Here is a 14523-nt window from a genome sequence, read left to right as displayed (position 1 = left end):
ACAGCAGTGTGAAGAGCCACAACCTTGCCGAGACCTCTGATGCTTCATTTGCGTTTATTAATAAGTATATATTTTTTCTTGACCTTTCCAGACTTTTTTGGACAGGTGGACAGCCGGCGCATGGTAGGAAAGCTCTCTAGCCGTGGAGTGTGATTTGTATCAGCGTCTCCACGGTAGGTGGTAGTTATTTGACTATCCCGTTGAGGTCCGGTTTGTGTCTGCTTCTTTACCTCTCCATCCAATGCCTTACCAGTACTTTTCTCACTCAGGTGGAGAACCAGTACCAACCCATTCTTGACACGACCTGGACTCAAGACAGCGGACAACATGTGAGCGCACAGCAGTGTGAAGAGCCACAACCTTGCCGAGACCTCTGATGCTTCATTTGCGTTTATTAATAAGTATATATTTTTTCTTGACCTTTCCAGACTTTTTTGGACAGGTGGACAGCCGGCGCATGGTAGGAAAGCTCTCTAGCCGTGGAGTGTGATTTGTATCAGCGTCTCCACGGTAGGTGGTAGTTATTTGACTATCCCGTTGAGGTCCGGTTTGTGTCTGCTTCTTTACCTCTCCATCCAATGCCTTACCAGTACTTTTCTCACTCAGGTGGAGAACCAGTACCAACCCATTCTTGACACGACCTGGACTCAAGACAGCGGACAACATGTGAGCGCACAGCAGTGTGAAGAGCCACAACCTTGCCGAGACCTCTGATGCTTCATTTGCGTTTATTAATAAGTATATATTTTTTCTTGACCTTTCCAGACTTTTTTGGACAGGTGGACAGCCGGCGCATGGTAGGAAAGCTCTCTAGCCGTGGAGTGTGATTTGTATCAGCGTCTCCACGGTAGGTGGTAGTTATTTGACTATCCCGTTGAGGTCCGGTTTGTGTCTGCTTCTTTACCTCTCCATCCAATGCCTTACCAGTACTTTTCTCACTCAGGTGGAGAACCAGTACCAACCCATTCTTGACACGACCTGGACTCAAGACAGCGGACAACATGTGAGCGTACAGCAGTGTGAAGAGCCCCAACCTTGCAGAGACCTCTGATGCTTTTTTTACAACTTACATTTGCTGTAACCATGTCAGGAACTAAAAAAATTTTGTATGATATGTATAAATCATGGATCTCAAACTCATGGCCCTCCAGATGTTACAAAACTCCAACTCTCATCATTCCCTGATAGCTGTAGTATGCCCAGGCAAGATGGGAGTTGTAGTTTTGCAACAGCTGGAGGGGTGGCCCAGCCGGCGGACAGCCGGCGCGTGGTAGGAAAGCTCTCGTCTACAGACCGTCTACATAAGCAAGTAAAAGGCCTGTAAACAGAACCATAAAAACGTTCTTTTTAAAGAGACCTAAGTCATACTACCTGTATACACTTGTGCATCCAAACAAAATTTAAAATAAAAATTTAGAACTATATATAAATATATATATATATTTTTTTTAACAAGGCCTCCTCCATATCCCCTCATAGCCTTGACCAATCCTCACACAATTTTTTTGGACATTCACATATAAATTTTATTTTTTTAAAAGAAAATACTTTCCCTTCCAAATATATATATTTATATAAATCTGTCCAAAAACTTATTAGATATTTATATATAATTTATTTTGCAAATATTACTTGATATATACCAGGGATGTCAAACTCGTGGGAGTTTGACATCCCTGGTATATATCAAGTAATATTTGCAAAATAAATTATATATAAAAATCTAATAAGTTTTTGGACAGATTTATATAAATATATATATTTGGAAGGGAAAGTATTTTCTTTTAAAAAAATAAAATTTATATGTGAATGTCCAAAAAAATTGTGTGAGGATTGGTCAAGGCTATGAGGGGATATGGAGGAGGCCTTGTTAAAAAAAATATATATATATATTTATATATAGTTCTAAATTTTTATTTTAAATTTTGTTTGGATGCACAAGTGTATACAGGTAGTATGACTTAGGTCTCTTTAAAAAGAACGTTTTTATGGTTCTGTTTACAGGCCTTTTACTTGCTTATGTAGACGGTCTGTATATCCAAAAGAATCGTTTTAATGGGTCAGTGAAAGATACCGACAGCACTACATGTGCTGTCAGCATCCGTCTCTGTTACGAGTCCCTTCAAAAATAATGCAACTTGTCCTCTTCTTGGCAGTTTTGAGTACAAGAATATGTCTGTTCATTATGGGCTGAGCCTTCAGCCAATAGTGGAAGGCACACAGGCAGCATCCGTGTTTTGCGTATCTGAAAATAGGCGAGCGTGAAAAACCAAACGTTCATTTGAAAGAGCCCAAGTTTTCATTTAAAAAATAATTTTATGAAATGTATTTATTTGTATAGTAAATAGTTTGTAACAATGGTGACATGTTTTATGCTGTTTCATTATATTTCGACAATCGTGTTCAAGTGTTATTATATAATAAATAACAATATTCAAGTAAAAGTTAGTTTATTGTCATAAAATAAGATTTATTTAGTATTTTTTGGGAGAAAAAGGGAAAATAGACACAGAAAAAAATCTCTATAAGAAACATGGTCGTCGCTGTTAGTCCTAGTTTACAAGTACGTGTGTGCCCCATTGTCATATGGGCGGATCCATTAAAGTAAATCGATCCGCTGCAAGTATAGGACGAAACCCCCCTGAACCAGTAAGGTAGTGCTTCCAAGGTGTCCCGTTCCGCATCCATGATGAGAGCAGAGGTCTAACGACGACCCAAATGTTGCAAATAGAGTCTCATTTGCGTGTACTACAACATAATTCGTTGGTGAATTTTGGACAAATAAAAAAATCAAGGAACCAGTATACACGTAACAGGTCAGCCACTGTAATAGGTTCAATTATGATGACAGATGCCCTTTATCTACTCCATGGCAAGATACTCCACTGGCTCTTCTCTAAACATCAGAAACCCACAATAATCCTGCTCTGGGTCAGGGAAAACTTTTCTTATGACGGAAACAGCACAAGAAGGAATTGGTCTTCTTTTGGCCACGCCAAGATAGCCATGTATCCACGATGTGAACCCACGATAAGCTGTTTTTCTGAGTAACCTATAATGAAATAGTAAATACTTTAAAATTTTATTTTTAAACAAATTATCAGGTTTACATAGAATTGAATAGAAACTGAAAAGCCAAATTCAGGTTTCTGAATCATTTCAATAATCTGTTGAACCATCCTTTACAAACATTTACTAACCTGTTCAAATCTTTGTCCGGGGGTGGATGCAACACTTGACCTATTGACCTCATCGACACCTCCACTTTTCCTCGATCTTGACAGAATTGATGAAAGTAGTCATGTTCGATTATACATCCCATTTTTTCTAAATAAGGTTCAATATTTGAGACTTCTTGGCAGCATATTGATTCGACTAGCGTTGGCATTGGTTCACTATTGTTACAAGTACACCATAGCTTATTTCCAAGTCTGTAGTCTGACTCTTCAATTTCAACGTTGTCCTCCGAGTTTGAGGGTCTAGTGGGGTTTTCAGGAAAACAGGGTTCTGAATTGTCAGGACAACCATATTTTTCTTGGAGACGCTTTTTTATCCATTCCAACTAGACATGAAAAAAAAAAAAAATCAGAATTATCAAATAAATTCTAGTCAAAATTAAAATGCAAATGTAATAAGTTTTTTACTTTTTCAACTCTTGTTGTTGACGCACTCGATGATACTTGATGCGAGTCACTATCCATTCTTATACCTGTTTTAACAAAATAAAAAATTTGAGATTTTGATTATTAAAATAGTATTCATGGTATTCATTTGAAGGGTACATAATTCCATGTAATAAGGTGTGAGTAACAGTTATAATGAGATGGTCGATGGGGGTGCTATTTCGGGCAATGCCTCTACTGTCCGATATATATATTATGACCATCAACAAAACAGTGGCGGAGAGTAAGGATAACCCCCATCAATATTATTGCCATAGGGTGGGGGGGGGATCACCCCCATCAATATTATTGCCATAGGGTGGGGGGGTGAATCCCCCCCATCATGCTCTTTGTCATAGGGGAGGGGGGGATAACCCCCATCATTATTATTGCCATAGGGGAGGGGGGATAACCCCCATCATTATTATTGCCATAGGGGTGGGGAGGCGATCACCCCCATCAATATTATTGCCATAGGGTGGGGGGGGATAACCACATCATTATTATTGCCATAGGGGAGGGGGGATCACCCCCATCATTAGTATTGCCATAGGGTGGGGGGGGATCACCCCCATCATTATTATTGCCATAGTGTGGGGGGGTGAATCCCCCCCATCATGCTCGTTGTCATAGGGGAGGGGGGATAACCCCCATCATTATTATTGCCATAGGGGGGGGATAACTCCCATCATTATTATTGCCATAGGGGAGGGGGATAACCCCCATCATTATTATTGCCATAGGGGTGGGGAGGCGATCACCCCCATCAATATTATTGCCATAGGGTGGGGGGGGGGATAACCACATCATTATTATTGCCATAGGGGGGGGGATCACCCACATCATTAGTATTGCCATAGGGTGGGGGGGGATCACCCCCATCATTATTATTGCCATAGTGTGGGGGGGTGAATCCCCCCCATCATGCTCCTTGTCATAGGGGAGGGGGGATAACCCCCATCATTATTATTGCCATAGGGGGGGGATAACTCCCATCATTATTATTGCCATAGGGGTGGGGGGATCACCCCCATCATTATTATTGCCATAGGGGTGGGGAGGGGGTAACCCCCATCAATATTATTGCCATAGGGGGGGGATCACCGCCATCATTAGTATTGCCATAGGGTGGGGGGGGGGGATCACCCCCATCATTATTATTGCCATAGGGTGGGGGGGTGAATCCCCCCCATCATGCTCGTTGTCATAGGGGAGGGGGGATAACCCCCATCATTATTATTGCCATAGGGGGGGGATAACCCCCATCATTATTATTTCCATAGGGGTGGGGGGGATCACCCCCATCATTATTATTGCCATAGGGGGGGGGGGGATCACCCACATCATTAGTATTGCCATAGGGTGGGGGGGGATCACCCCCATCATTATTATTGCCATAGGGGAGGGGGGATAACCCCCATCATTATTATTGCCATAGGGGGGGGGTGAATCCCCCCATCATGCTCGTTGTCATAGGGGAGGGGGGATAACCCCCATCATTATTATTGCCATAAGGGGGGTTAACCCCCATCATTATTATTGCCATAGGGTGGGGGGGATCACCCCCATCATTATTATTGTCATAGGGGAGGGGGGATAACCCCCATCATTATTATTGCCATAGGGGGGGGATCACCCCCATCATTATTATTGCCATGGGGGGGGATCACCCCCATCATTAGTATTGCCATAGGGTGGGGGGGTGAATCCCCCCCATCATGCTCGTTGTCATAGGGGAGGGGGGATAACCCCCATCATTATTATTGCCATAGGGGGGGGTATAACCCCCATCATTATTATTGCCATAGGGGTGGGAGGATCACCCCCATCATTATTATTGCCATAGGGGTGGGGAGGGGGTAACCCCCATCATTATTATTGCCATAGGGGGGGGGATCACCCCCATCATTAGTATTGCCATAGGGTGGGGGGGGGATCACCCCCATCATTATTATTGCCATAGGGTGGGGGGTGAATCCCCCCCCATCATGCTCGTTGTCATAGGGGAGGGGGGATAACCCCCATCATTATTATTGCCATAGGGGGGGGGATCACCCACATCATTAGTATTGCCATAGGGTGGGGGGGATCACCCCCATCATTAGTATTGCCATAGGGTGGGGGGGGATCACCCCCATCATTATTATTGACATAGGGTGGGGGGGTGAATCCCCCCCATCATGCTCGTTGTCATAGGGGAGGGAGGACAACCCCCATCATGCTCGTTTGTCTAGGGGGGGGATCACCCCCATCATTAGTATTGCCATAGGGTGGGGGGTGGGGATCACCCCTATCATTAGTATTGCCATAGGGTGGGGGGGGGATCACCCCCATCATTATTATTGATATAGGGTCGGGGGGTGAATCCCCCCCATCATGCTCGTTGTCATAGGGGAGGGAGGACAACCCCCATCATGCTCGTTTGTCTAGGGGGGTACATATGAACAACTTTGCTCGTTGTCTAGGGGTGTTTGACAAACTTAATGACCAGACCAAGTACTACACTACTGTCACAGTTTATTGCTCGGTCCTACAACTTACCACCCAAATGAATTTTACCTCCTTTTCTTCTCACTAATAGAGCTTTCATTTGGTGGTATTTCATTGCTGCTGACATTTTTACTTTTTTTGTTATTAATCGAATATGACCGAAATCTTTGCAAAAAAATGAAATTTTTCAAACAAAACTTCATTTCTATATAAATTTTTCTCTAAATTTATTGTTCTACATGTCTTTGATTAAAAAAAATGCAATAAGTGTATATTTATTGGTTTGCGCAAAAGTTATAGCGTTTACAAACTATGGTACAAAAACGGGAATTTCCGCATTTTGAAGCAGCTCTGACTTTCTGAGCACCTGTCATGTTTCCTGAGGTTCTACAATGCCCAAACAGTAGAAACACCCCACAAATGACCCCATTTCGTAAAGTAGACACCCTAAGGTATTCGCTGATGGTCATAGTGAGTTCATGGAAGTTTTTTTTTTTTGTCACAAGTTAGCGGAAAATGATTTATTTATTTATTTATTTATTTCTTACAAAGTCTCATATTCCACTAACTTGTGACAAAAAATAAAATTTTACATGAACTCACCATACCCCTCACGGAATACCTTGGGGTGTCTTCTTTCCAAAATGGCGTCACTTGTGGGGTATTTATACTGCCCTGTCATTTTAGGGGACCTAAAGCGTGAGAAGTAGTTTGGAATCCAAATGCATAAAAAATGCCCTATGAAATCGTAAAGATACTCTTTGGAATTTAGGCCCCTTTGCGCACCTAGGCTGCAAAAAAGTGTCACACATGTGGTATCGCCGTACTCAGGAGAAGTAGGGCAATGTGTTTTGGGGTGTCTTTTTACATATACCCATGCTGGGTGAGATAAATATCTCTGTAAAAGACAACTTTCCCATTTTTTTATACAAAGTTGTCATTTTACAGAGATATTTCTATGAGTGTGTTGGCAATGGCAATGTTGGCACACCCCAGATGATAAGGTCGTTGCTTCATTGTGAACAGACCAAAAGCGATCAGCTGGATAATTTTGCATAGAAAAAACATAAATTTTCTTTGTGATCATCTAAGGTGATCATTAAAGCCTACTAGGCCAACAATGGGCCCACACTGCAGAATCTGGGTCACTTAACTGTCACTGAACTACCTCAGTCAGCATGACCATAGACTTTGAAAAACCCCCATCACCTGCAATCTCCCAAACGTGCGCACGAGCAGTCATCACTACACCAAGATTGACGCATAGAGGAATAAAATGTATGTCATGAGTGTGTCAACTATTGACAACTCTTTGCGGTTGTCTAAAATCTAGGGGACGTAACAAGGATTAAACTGATAGGAATAGTACTACTTAACATACACTCATATCTGGTAGCACAGTACATTGCACGGCACACGCGCAGTGCCCCAAATTGGAAGTAGGAGGACCAACCAAGCATCTTTTTCCATCTCCTGGTTCCTAAAATCTATTTCATACACCGGCCCCTAATAGGGGACGTAACAGGGATTAAACTGATAGGAATAGTACTACTTAACACACCACTCATATCTGGTGGCACAGTACATTGCAAGGCGTACGCGCAGTGCCCCAAATTGGAAGTAAGAGGACCGACCAAGCATCTTTTTCCATCTCCCGGTTCCGAAAATCTATTCCATACACGTCCCCTGATAGGGGACGTAACAGGGATTAAACTGATAGGAATAGTACTACTTAAACAAACCACTCATATCTTGTGGCACAGTACATTGCAAGGCGTATGCGCAGTGCCCCAAATTGGAAGTAAGAGGACCAGCCAAGCATCTTTTTCCATCTCCCGGTTCCTAAAATCTATTCCATACACCGGCCCCTGATAGGGGACAAAACAGAGATTAAACTGTTAAGAACAGATTTTTTTTAATTAAAAAAAAAGAGGACAGCCTCTGCGGAGCTGGGTATTTTTTGGCCGCGTTACTGAACGCTCATGCACAATGGCTGTAGGCTCATGCGTCCTTTTGCGGAGGTGACAAACCTGGTCAGTCAAACCCAAGGCAACATCATCGACCTCATCCCATATGCGATTTTTCTGGAGCGTGCCCTGCGAAGAGTGCTGGATCAGGCCGTAGATGAGCATGAAGAGGAAGAGTTGTGGTCACCATCACCACCAGAAACAGCCTTGTCGTCGTCGATTGCTGGACCTGCGACAATGCAGAGAGAGGAAGGAGTCTGAAGAAGAGGAGTCAGAGGAGGAAGGTGGCTTTGAGGAGGTGGAAGACCAACGACAGCAGGCGTCCCAGGGGGCTTGTTGTCACCTTTCAGGGACCCTTGGTGTTGTACGTGACCTTCAATGACGTCAGTGAGGACAAGGAACGGGACATGGCTAGCTTGGTATCCAACCTTGTGCAAATGGGGAGTTTGCGGTTGTGCAAATGGACTGTTTGCGGTTGTTTGCGGTGCGTTAAACGGGGAGTTTGGTCTGTCACTGTGAAGCGGGCGTAACCCTTACACCAGAGGCGTAACTAGAACTGACTGGGCCCCACAGCAAATTTTTGTACGGGGCCCCCCACACACACTTACACGCTTCTTCACAAACCGCCTCCTCCTGTGCAAACCCCTCTTATATGGCTATTTTGTGACTTTTTATTTACTGTATTTACTGTCATTTTTAGCACGACTTTGAATTTTAACATTTCCAGTTGCTGACGGAGTTTATATTCAACTCAACCCCTTTAAAACCTGCGCTGCAATTGTAATAGACCCGTCTGATTTACCTTTACACATCCACAAGTATTTTAGCCTCTGTACCTTTCATACTGCAGCCATGGACGCAGTCATACACGCACTCTCCACGTACATGGACGCAGTCATACACGCACTCTCCACATACATGGATGCAGTCATACACGCACTCTCCACATACATGGACGCACTCATACACGCACTCTCCACATACATGGATGCAGTCATACACGCACTCTCCACATACATGGACGCACTCATACACACACTCTCCACATACATGGAGGCAGTCATACACGCACTCTCCACATACATGGAGGCAGTCATACACGCACTCTCCACATACATGGAGGCAGTCATACACGCACTCTCCACATACATGGACGCACTCATACACGCACTCTCCACATACATGGAGGCAGTCATACACGCACTCTCCACATACATGGAGGCAGTCATACACGCACTCTCCACATACATGGACGCAGTCATACACGCACTCTCCACATACATGGACGCACTCATACACGCACTCTCCACATACATGGACGCACTCATACACGCACTCTCCACATACATGGAGGCAGTCATACACGCACTCTCCACATACATGGAGGCAGTCATACACGCACTCTCCACATACATGGACGCACTCATACACGCACTCTCCACATACATGGAGGCAGTCATACACGCACTCTCCACATACATGGAGGCAGTCATACACGCACTCTCCACATACATGGACGCAGTCATACACGCACTCTCCACATACATGGACGCACTCATACACGCACTCTCCACATACATGGACGCACTCATACACGCACTCTCCACATACATGGACGCAGTCATACACGCACTCTCCACATACATGGATGCAGTCATACACACACTCTCCACATACATGGACGCACTCATACACGCACTCTCCACATACATGGACGCAGTCATACACGCACTCTCCACATACATGGACGCAGTCATACACGCACTCTCCACATACATGGACGCAGTCATACACGCACTCTCCACATACATGGAGGCAGTCATACACACACTCTCCACATACAGGGACGCAGTCATACACGCACTCTCCACATACATGGATGCAGTCATACACGCACTCTCCACATACATGGACGCACTCATACACGCACTCTCCACATACATGGACGCACTCATACACGCACTCTCCACATACATGGACGCAGTCATACACGCACTCTCCACATACATGGACGCACTCATACACGCACTCTCCACATACATGGATGCAGTCATACACGCACTCTCCACATACATGGAGGCACTCATACACGCACTCTCCACATACATGGACGCACTCATACACGCACTCTCCACATACATGGACGCACTCATACACGCACTCTCCACATACATGGACGCACTCATACACGCACTCTCCACATACATGGATGCAGTCATACACGCACTCTCCACATACATGGACGCAGTCATACACACACTCTCCACATACATGGACGCAGTCATACACGCACTCTCCACATACATGGACGCAGTCATACACCCACTCTCCACATACATGGACGCACTCATACACGCACTCTCCACATACATGGATGCAGTCATACACACACTCTCCACATACATGGACGCAGTCATGCACGCACTCTCCACATACATGGACGCAGTCATGCACGCACTCTCCACATACATGGACGCAGTCATGCACGCACTCTCCACATACATGGACGCAGTCATGCACGCACTCTCCACATACATGGACGCAGTCATACACGCACTCTCCACATACAGGGGCGCACTCATACACACAGTCACCACATACATGGACGCACACATATACAATACACATATATAGACACCCAGCTTTCCTGCTGTGCCTCTCCCCCATACTTTAATGCCTCTGCACTTGTGCCATGCAGGATAGCAGGGAAGCTGGATGACATTTATAATTCACCCAGCTTTCCTACTGTACTGCATGTCACAAGTGCACAGTCTGGGAAAGCTGAATATAACCCCAGTTCCCCTGCCACTCACATCACTGGTGCAGTTGTGGCAATGCAACTGATGTTCAGCTTGCCGGGCATGGAGGGTTCACTTTAAGCTGCAGGAATCGCGGGTAGAAAAGGGGGCGGGGCTATTATAGCTCCGCCCACATCGGGCTGTTGCTGGTCAGTGTCCATCATAAGAAATGAGGAGGGGAGAGGCGGAGCGATGTCCCTGATGTCAGGTCAGGTCAGAGGTGCAAGTGCAGGAGAAGTCAGCTGCTCTGACAGGGGCCCGGGGTGACGAAGTACAGTGACTGCTCCCGGGCCCCTTCTGAGCTCGGGCCCCGAAGCAGCTGCTTCCCCTGCTTCCCTGATAGTTACGCCACTGCCTTACACTACCTGATCGATACAACATCATACCTGATGTTTTAAAGCACATTATTCCAAACAATTTAGGAATGTTAGGTGATTTATGCCCTTTATGGATTAAAACCTGACTCTGCGTCAACTATGTAATTTTCCATGGGAGTTTTGGCATGGATCCCCCTCCGGAATGCCACAGTCCAGGTGTTAGTCCCCTTGAAACAACTTTTCCATCACTATTGTGGCCAGAAAGAGTCCCTGTGGGTTTTAAAATTCACCTGCCTATTGAAGTCTATGGCTGTTTGCCCGTTCGTGAACATTTGCGAAAATTCGCGTTCGCCATTCGCGAACGGAAAATTTTATGTTCTCGACATCTCTAGTGTTATATTGTAGTAATTATTTGTGACTCAGCTCTTATTAGAGTCCTTGGGAAAATTGAATTTCTGACAACAAGACACCAACACTTTGGCTTTGTTTCGGCTTTGTTTCTAGTTTAGATTTTTTGCAGAGATTAATATTTAGTTTAGCTAGTTTGTTCAATGTGTTTTATGCATTATATAACCATAAAGAATAATGAAAATGAATACAACTTTTCATCCATTTATCACAATATTCCTTGAGTAACTAAATGCTCTCTCTCAGCAGACACTGATAGGCGGGCAGCCATGGTAAATGTTAAACAGTCTTCCCAGTCTCTCAATAATCCACTAGCAAAAGGTAATCAGGGGCATAGCTAAAGGCTCATTGGCCCTGATGGAAGAGTTCAGCTTGGGCCCCCCTTCCCTCAGTGCTTTGCAGCCAGGAGGAGGAATGCACATAGCCTCCGTGTTGCCTGAGGCAAAAATTGAAACGGCAACCCCCCCATGCCAAATTCTTGACCTAACCCCTTCCCTCCATCCAGAGGTGTAACTTGACCAGCAAATTATATAATACTGGTGTCTTCTTATGTGGCACAAGGGTCTTTCCTGGGCCCAGTAGCGACTGCTACCTCTGCAGCCCCTATAGCTACACCCCTGGGACTAATTTACCTAGCGAGAATGAGTTCATTATCATCTGTACACCACATTTAGCTTTCTTATAAAGTGACTGGAGAATCTTACTTGTAGCAGAGAATTTTTTTTATGGTGCAGGAGACCAACAACCCTAATTCACAATGAGTTGGAGACCATGTGGTTGCTTTGGCCTTTTTATCTGCAAATTTCGTAAGAAGGAGCTATTCATATTCTTATGCTTAGGGCTCAAATGTATATTCACATTTGAACAACATTTGACAGTTTATATACAGATATAATCTAGATAGAAAGTTGAGTTAGTTTGTCACCTTGCTTGCCTTTTACTATATATGACAGTCAAGAGCTGCATTTACAATGCTTGTTGGCAGGCACTAGAGTTGAGCGAACACCTGGATGTTCGGGTTCGAGAAGTTCGGCCGAACGTCCCGGAAATGTTCGGGTTCGGGATCCGAACCCGACCCGAACTTCGTCCCGAACCCCATTGAAGTCAATGGGGACCCGAACTTTTGGGCACTAAAAAGGCTGTAAAACAGCCCAGGAAAGAGCTAGAGGGCTGCAAAAAGCAGCAACATGTAGGTAAATCCCCTGCAAACAAATGTGGATAGGGAAATGAATTAAAATAAAAATTTAAAAAATAAAAATTAACCAATATGAATTGGACAGAGGTCCCATAGCAGAGAATCTGGCTTCATGTCAGCAGAGAATCAGTCTCTTCATGCCATAGCAGAGAATCTGGCTTCATGTCAGCGCAGAATCAGTCTTCATGTCATAGCAGAGAATCAGGCTTCACGTCACCCACCACTGGAACAGGCCACTGTCACATATTTAGGCCCCGGAACCCAGACAGAGGAGAGAGGTCCCGTAACAGAGAATCTGGCCTTATGTCAGCACAGAATCTGTCTTCATGTCATAGCAGAGAATCAGGCTTCACGTCACCCACCACTGGAACAGGCCACTGTCACACATTTAGGCCCCGGAACCCAAGCAGAGGAGAGAGGTCCCGTAACAGAGAATCTGGCCTTATGTCAGCACAGAATCTGTCTTCATGTCATAGCAGAGAATCAGGCTTCACGTCACCCACCACTGGAACAGGCCACTGTCACACATTTAGGCCCTGGCACCCAGGCAGAGGAGAGAGGTCCCGTAACAGAGAATCTGGCCTTATGTCAGCACAGAATCTGTCTTCATGTCATAGCAGAGAATCAGGCTTCACGTCACCCACCACTGGAACAGGCCACTGTCATACATTTAGGCCCAGGCACCCAGACAGAGGAGAGAGGTCCCGTAACAGAGAATCTGGCCTTATGTCAGCACAGAATCTGTCTTCATGTCATAGCAGAGAATCAGGCTTCACGTCACCCACCACTGGAACAGGCCACTGTCACACATTTAGGCCCAGGCACCCAGACAGAGGAGAGAGGTCCCGTAACAGAGAATCTGGCCTTATGTCAGCACAGAATCTGTCTTCATGTCATAGCAGAGAATCAGGCTTCACGTCACCCACCACTGGAACAGGCCACTGTCACACATTTAGGCCCCGGCACCCAAGCAGAGGAGAGAGGTGCCGTAACAGAGAATCTGGCCTTATGTCAGCACAGAATCTGTCTTCATGTCATAGCAGAGAATCAGTAGTAAGAAGATTGCAGCACACAGTTTTTCTTGTTGCTTTTAAGTTTTAATTTAACATTTTTGTCATCACATAATTAGAGTTCCAGTGCAATTTTTCACAGCTATATGCATAGAAGAGAATGACCAGAGGTTTCGGCCTTTCACGGCCTTCCTCAGTGGTCTTAAATCTATAAAAATAACATAAATTTGTATGAATTATATGATATATGCATTAGGATCATGATTAGATGAGGACGATGCTAGAGAGAATCTTTGGTATATATACATTGAACATAAGGAAAGAAATTATTTACAGAGAACATAGAATAAAAACAATTGACGGTTTGTTGCCATCTGGGAGTGAACATGATTTTATCAGCGATTATGTTTGGAATCAATAGAATTTAGTATGCTGCTATAGGTAGATGGATAAATGTATGTGGTACATTACAGTGTCATAGTCGCACTGATGGGGGTATTGGTGGGGGTGGGGGTATTGCCCAAGACAGGACACACTCGCACAAGTTATCAAGAATTGAGCATAGATGATCCACCAGGTGGGTCAGGGGATCATGTGGAGTGCCTATCTATATATATGTATATGGAGTCAGTGCAATGTGTCCTGATTTGGGCAGTCCCCTGAGTGCAAGTAATAC

The 14523-nt window shown here is 44.8% G+C and overlaps 1 pseudogene; it reads right to left on the bottom strand.

Annotated features, from left to right (window-relative positions):
- Positions 1 to 7909: 7909 nt before the first annotated feature.
- Positions 7910 to 8087, bottom strand: LOC120979967 (annotated as a pseudogene).
- Positions 8088 to 14523: the final 6436 nt, after the last annotated feature.

This window comes from Bufo bufo, chromosome 9, assembly GCF_905171765.1.
Source record: "Bufo bufo chromosome 9, aBufBuf1.1, whole genome shotgun sequence".
NCBI lineage: Eukaryota > Metazoa > Chordata > Amphibia > Anura > Bufonidae > Bufo > Bufo bufo.
Note: the sequence above shows the minus strand (reverse complement) of the source record. Positions and strands in the feature narration are given on the sequence as shown.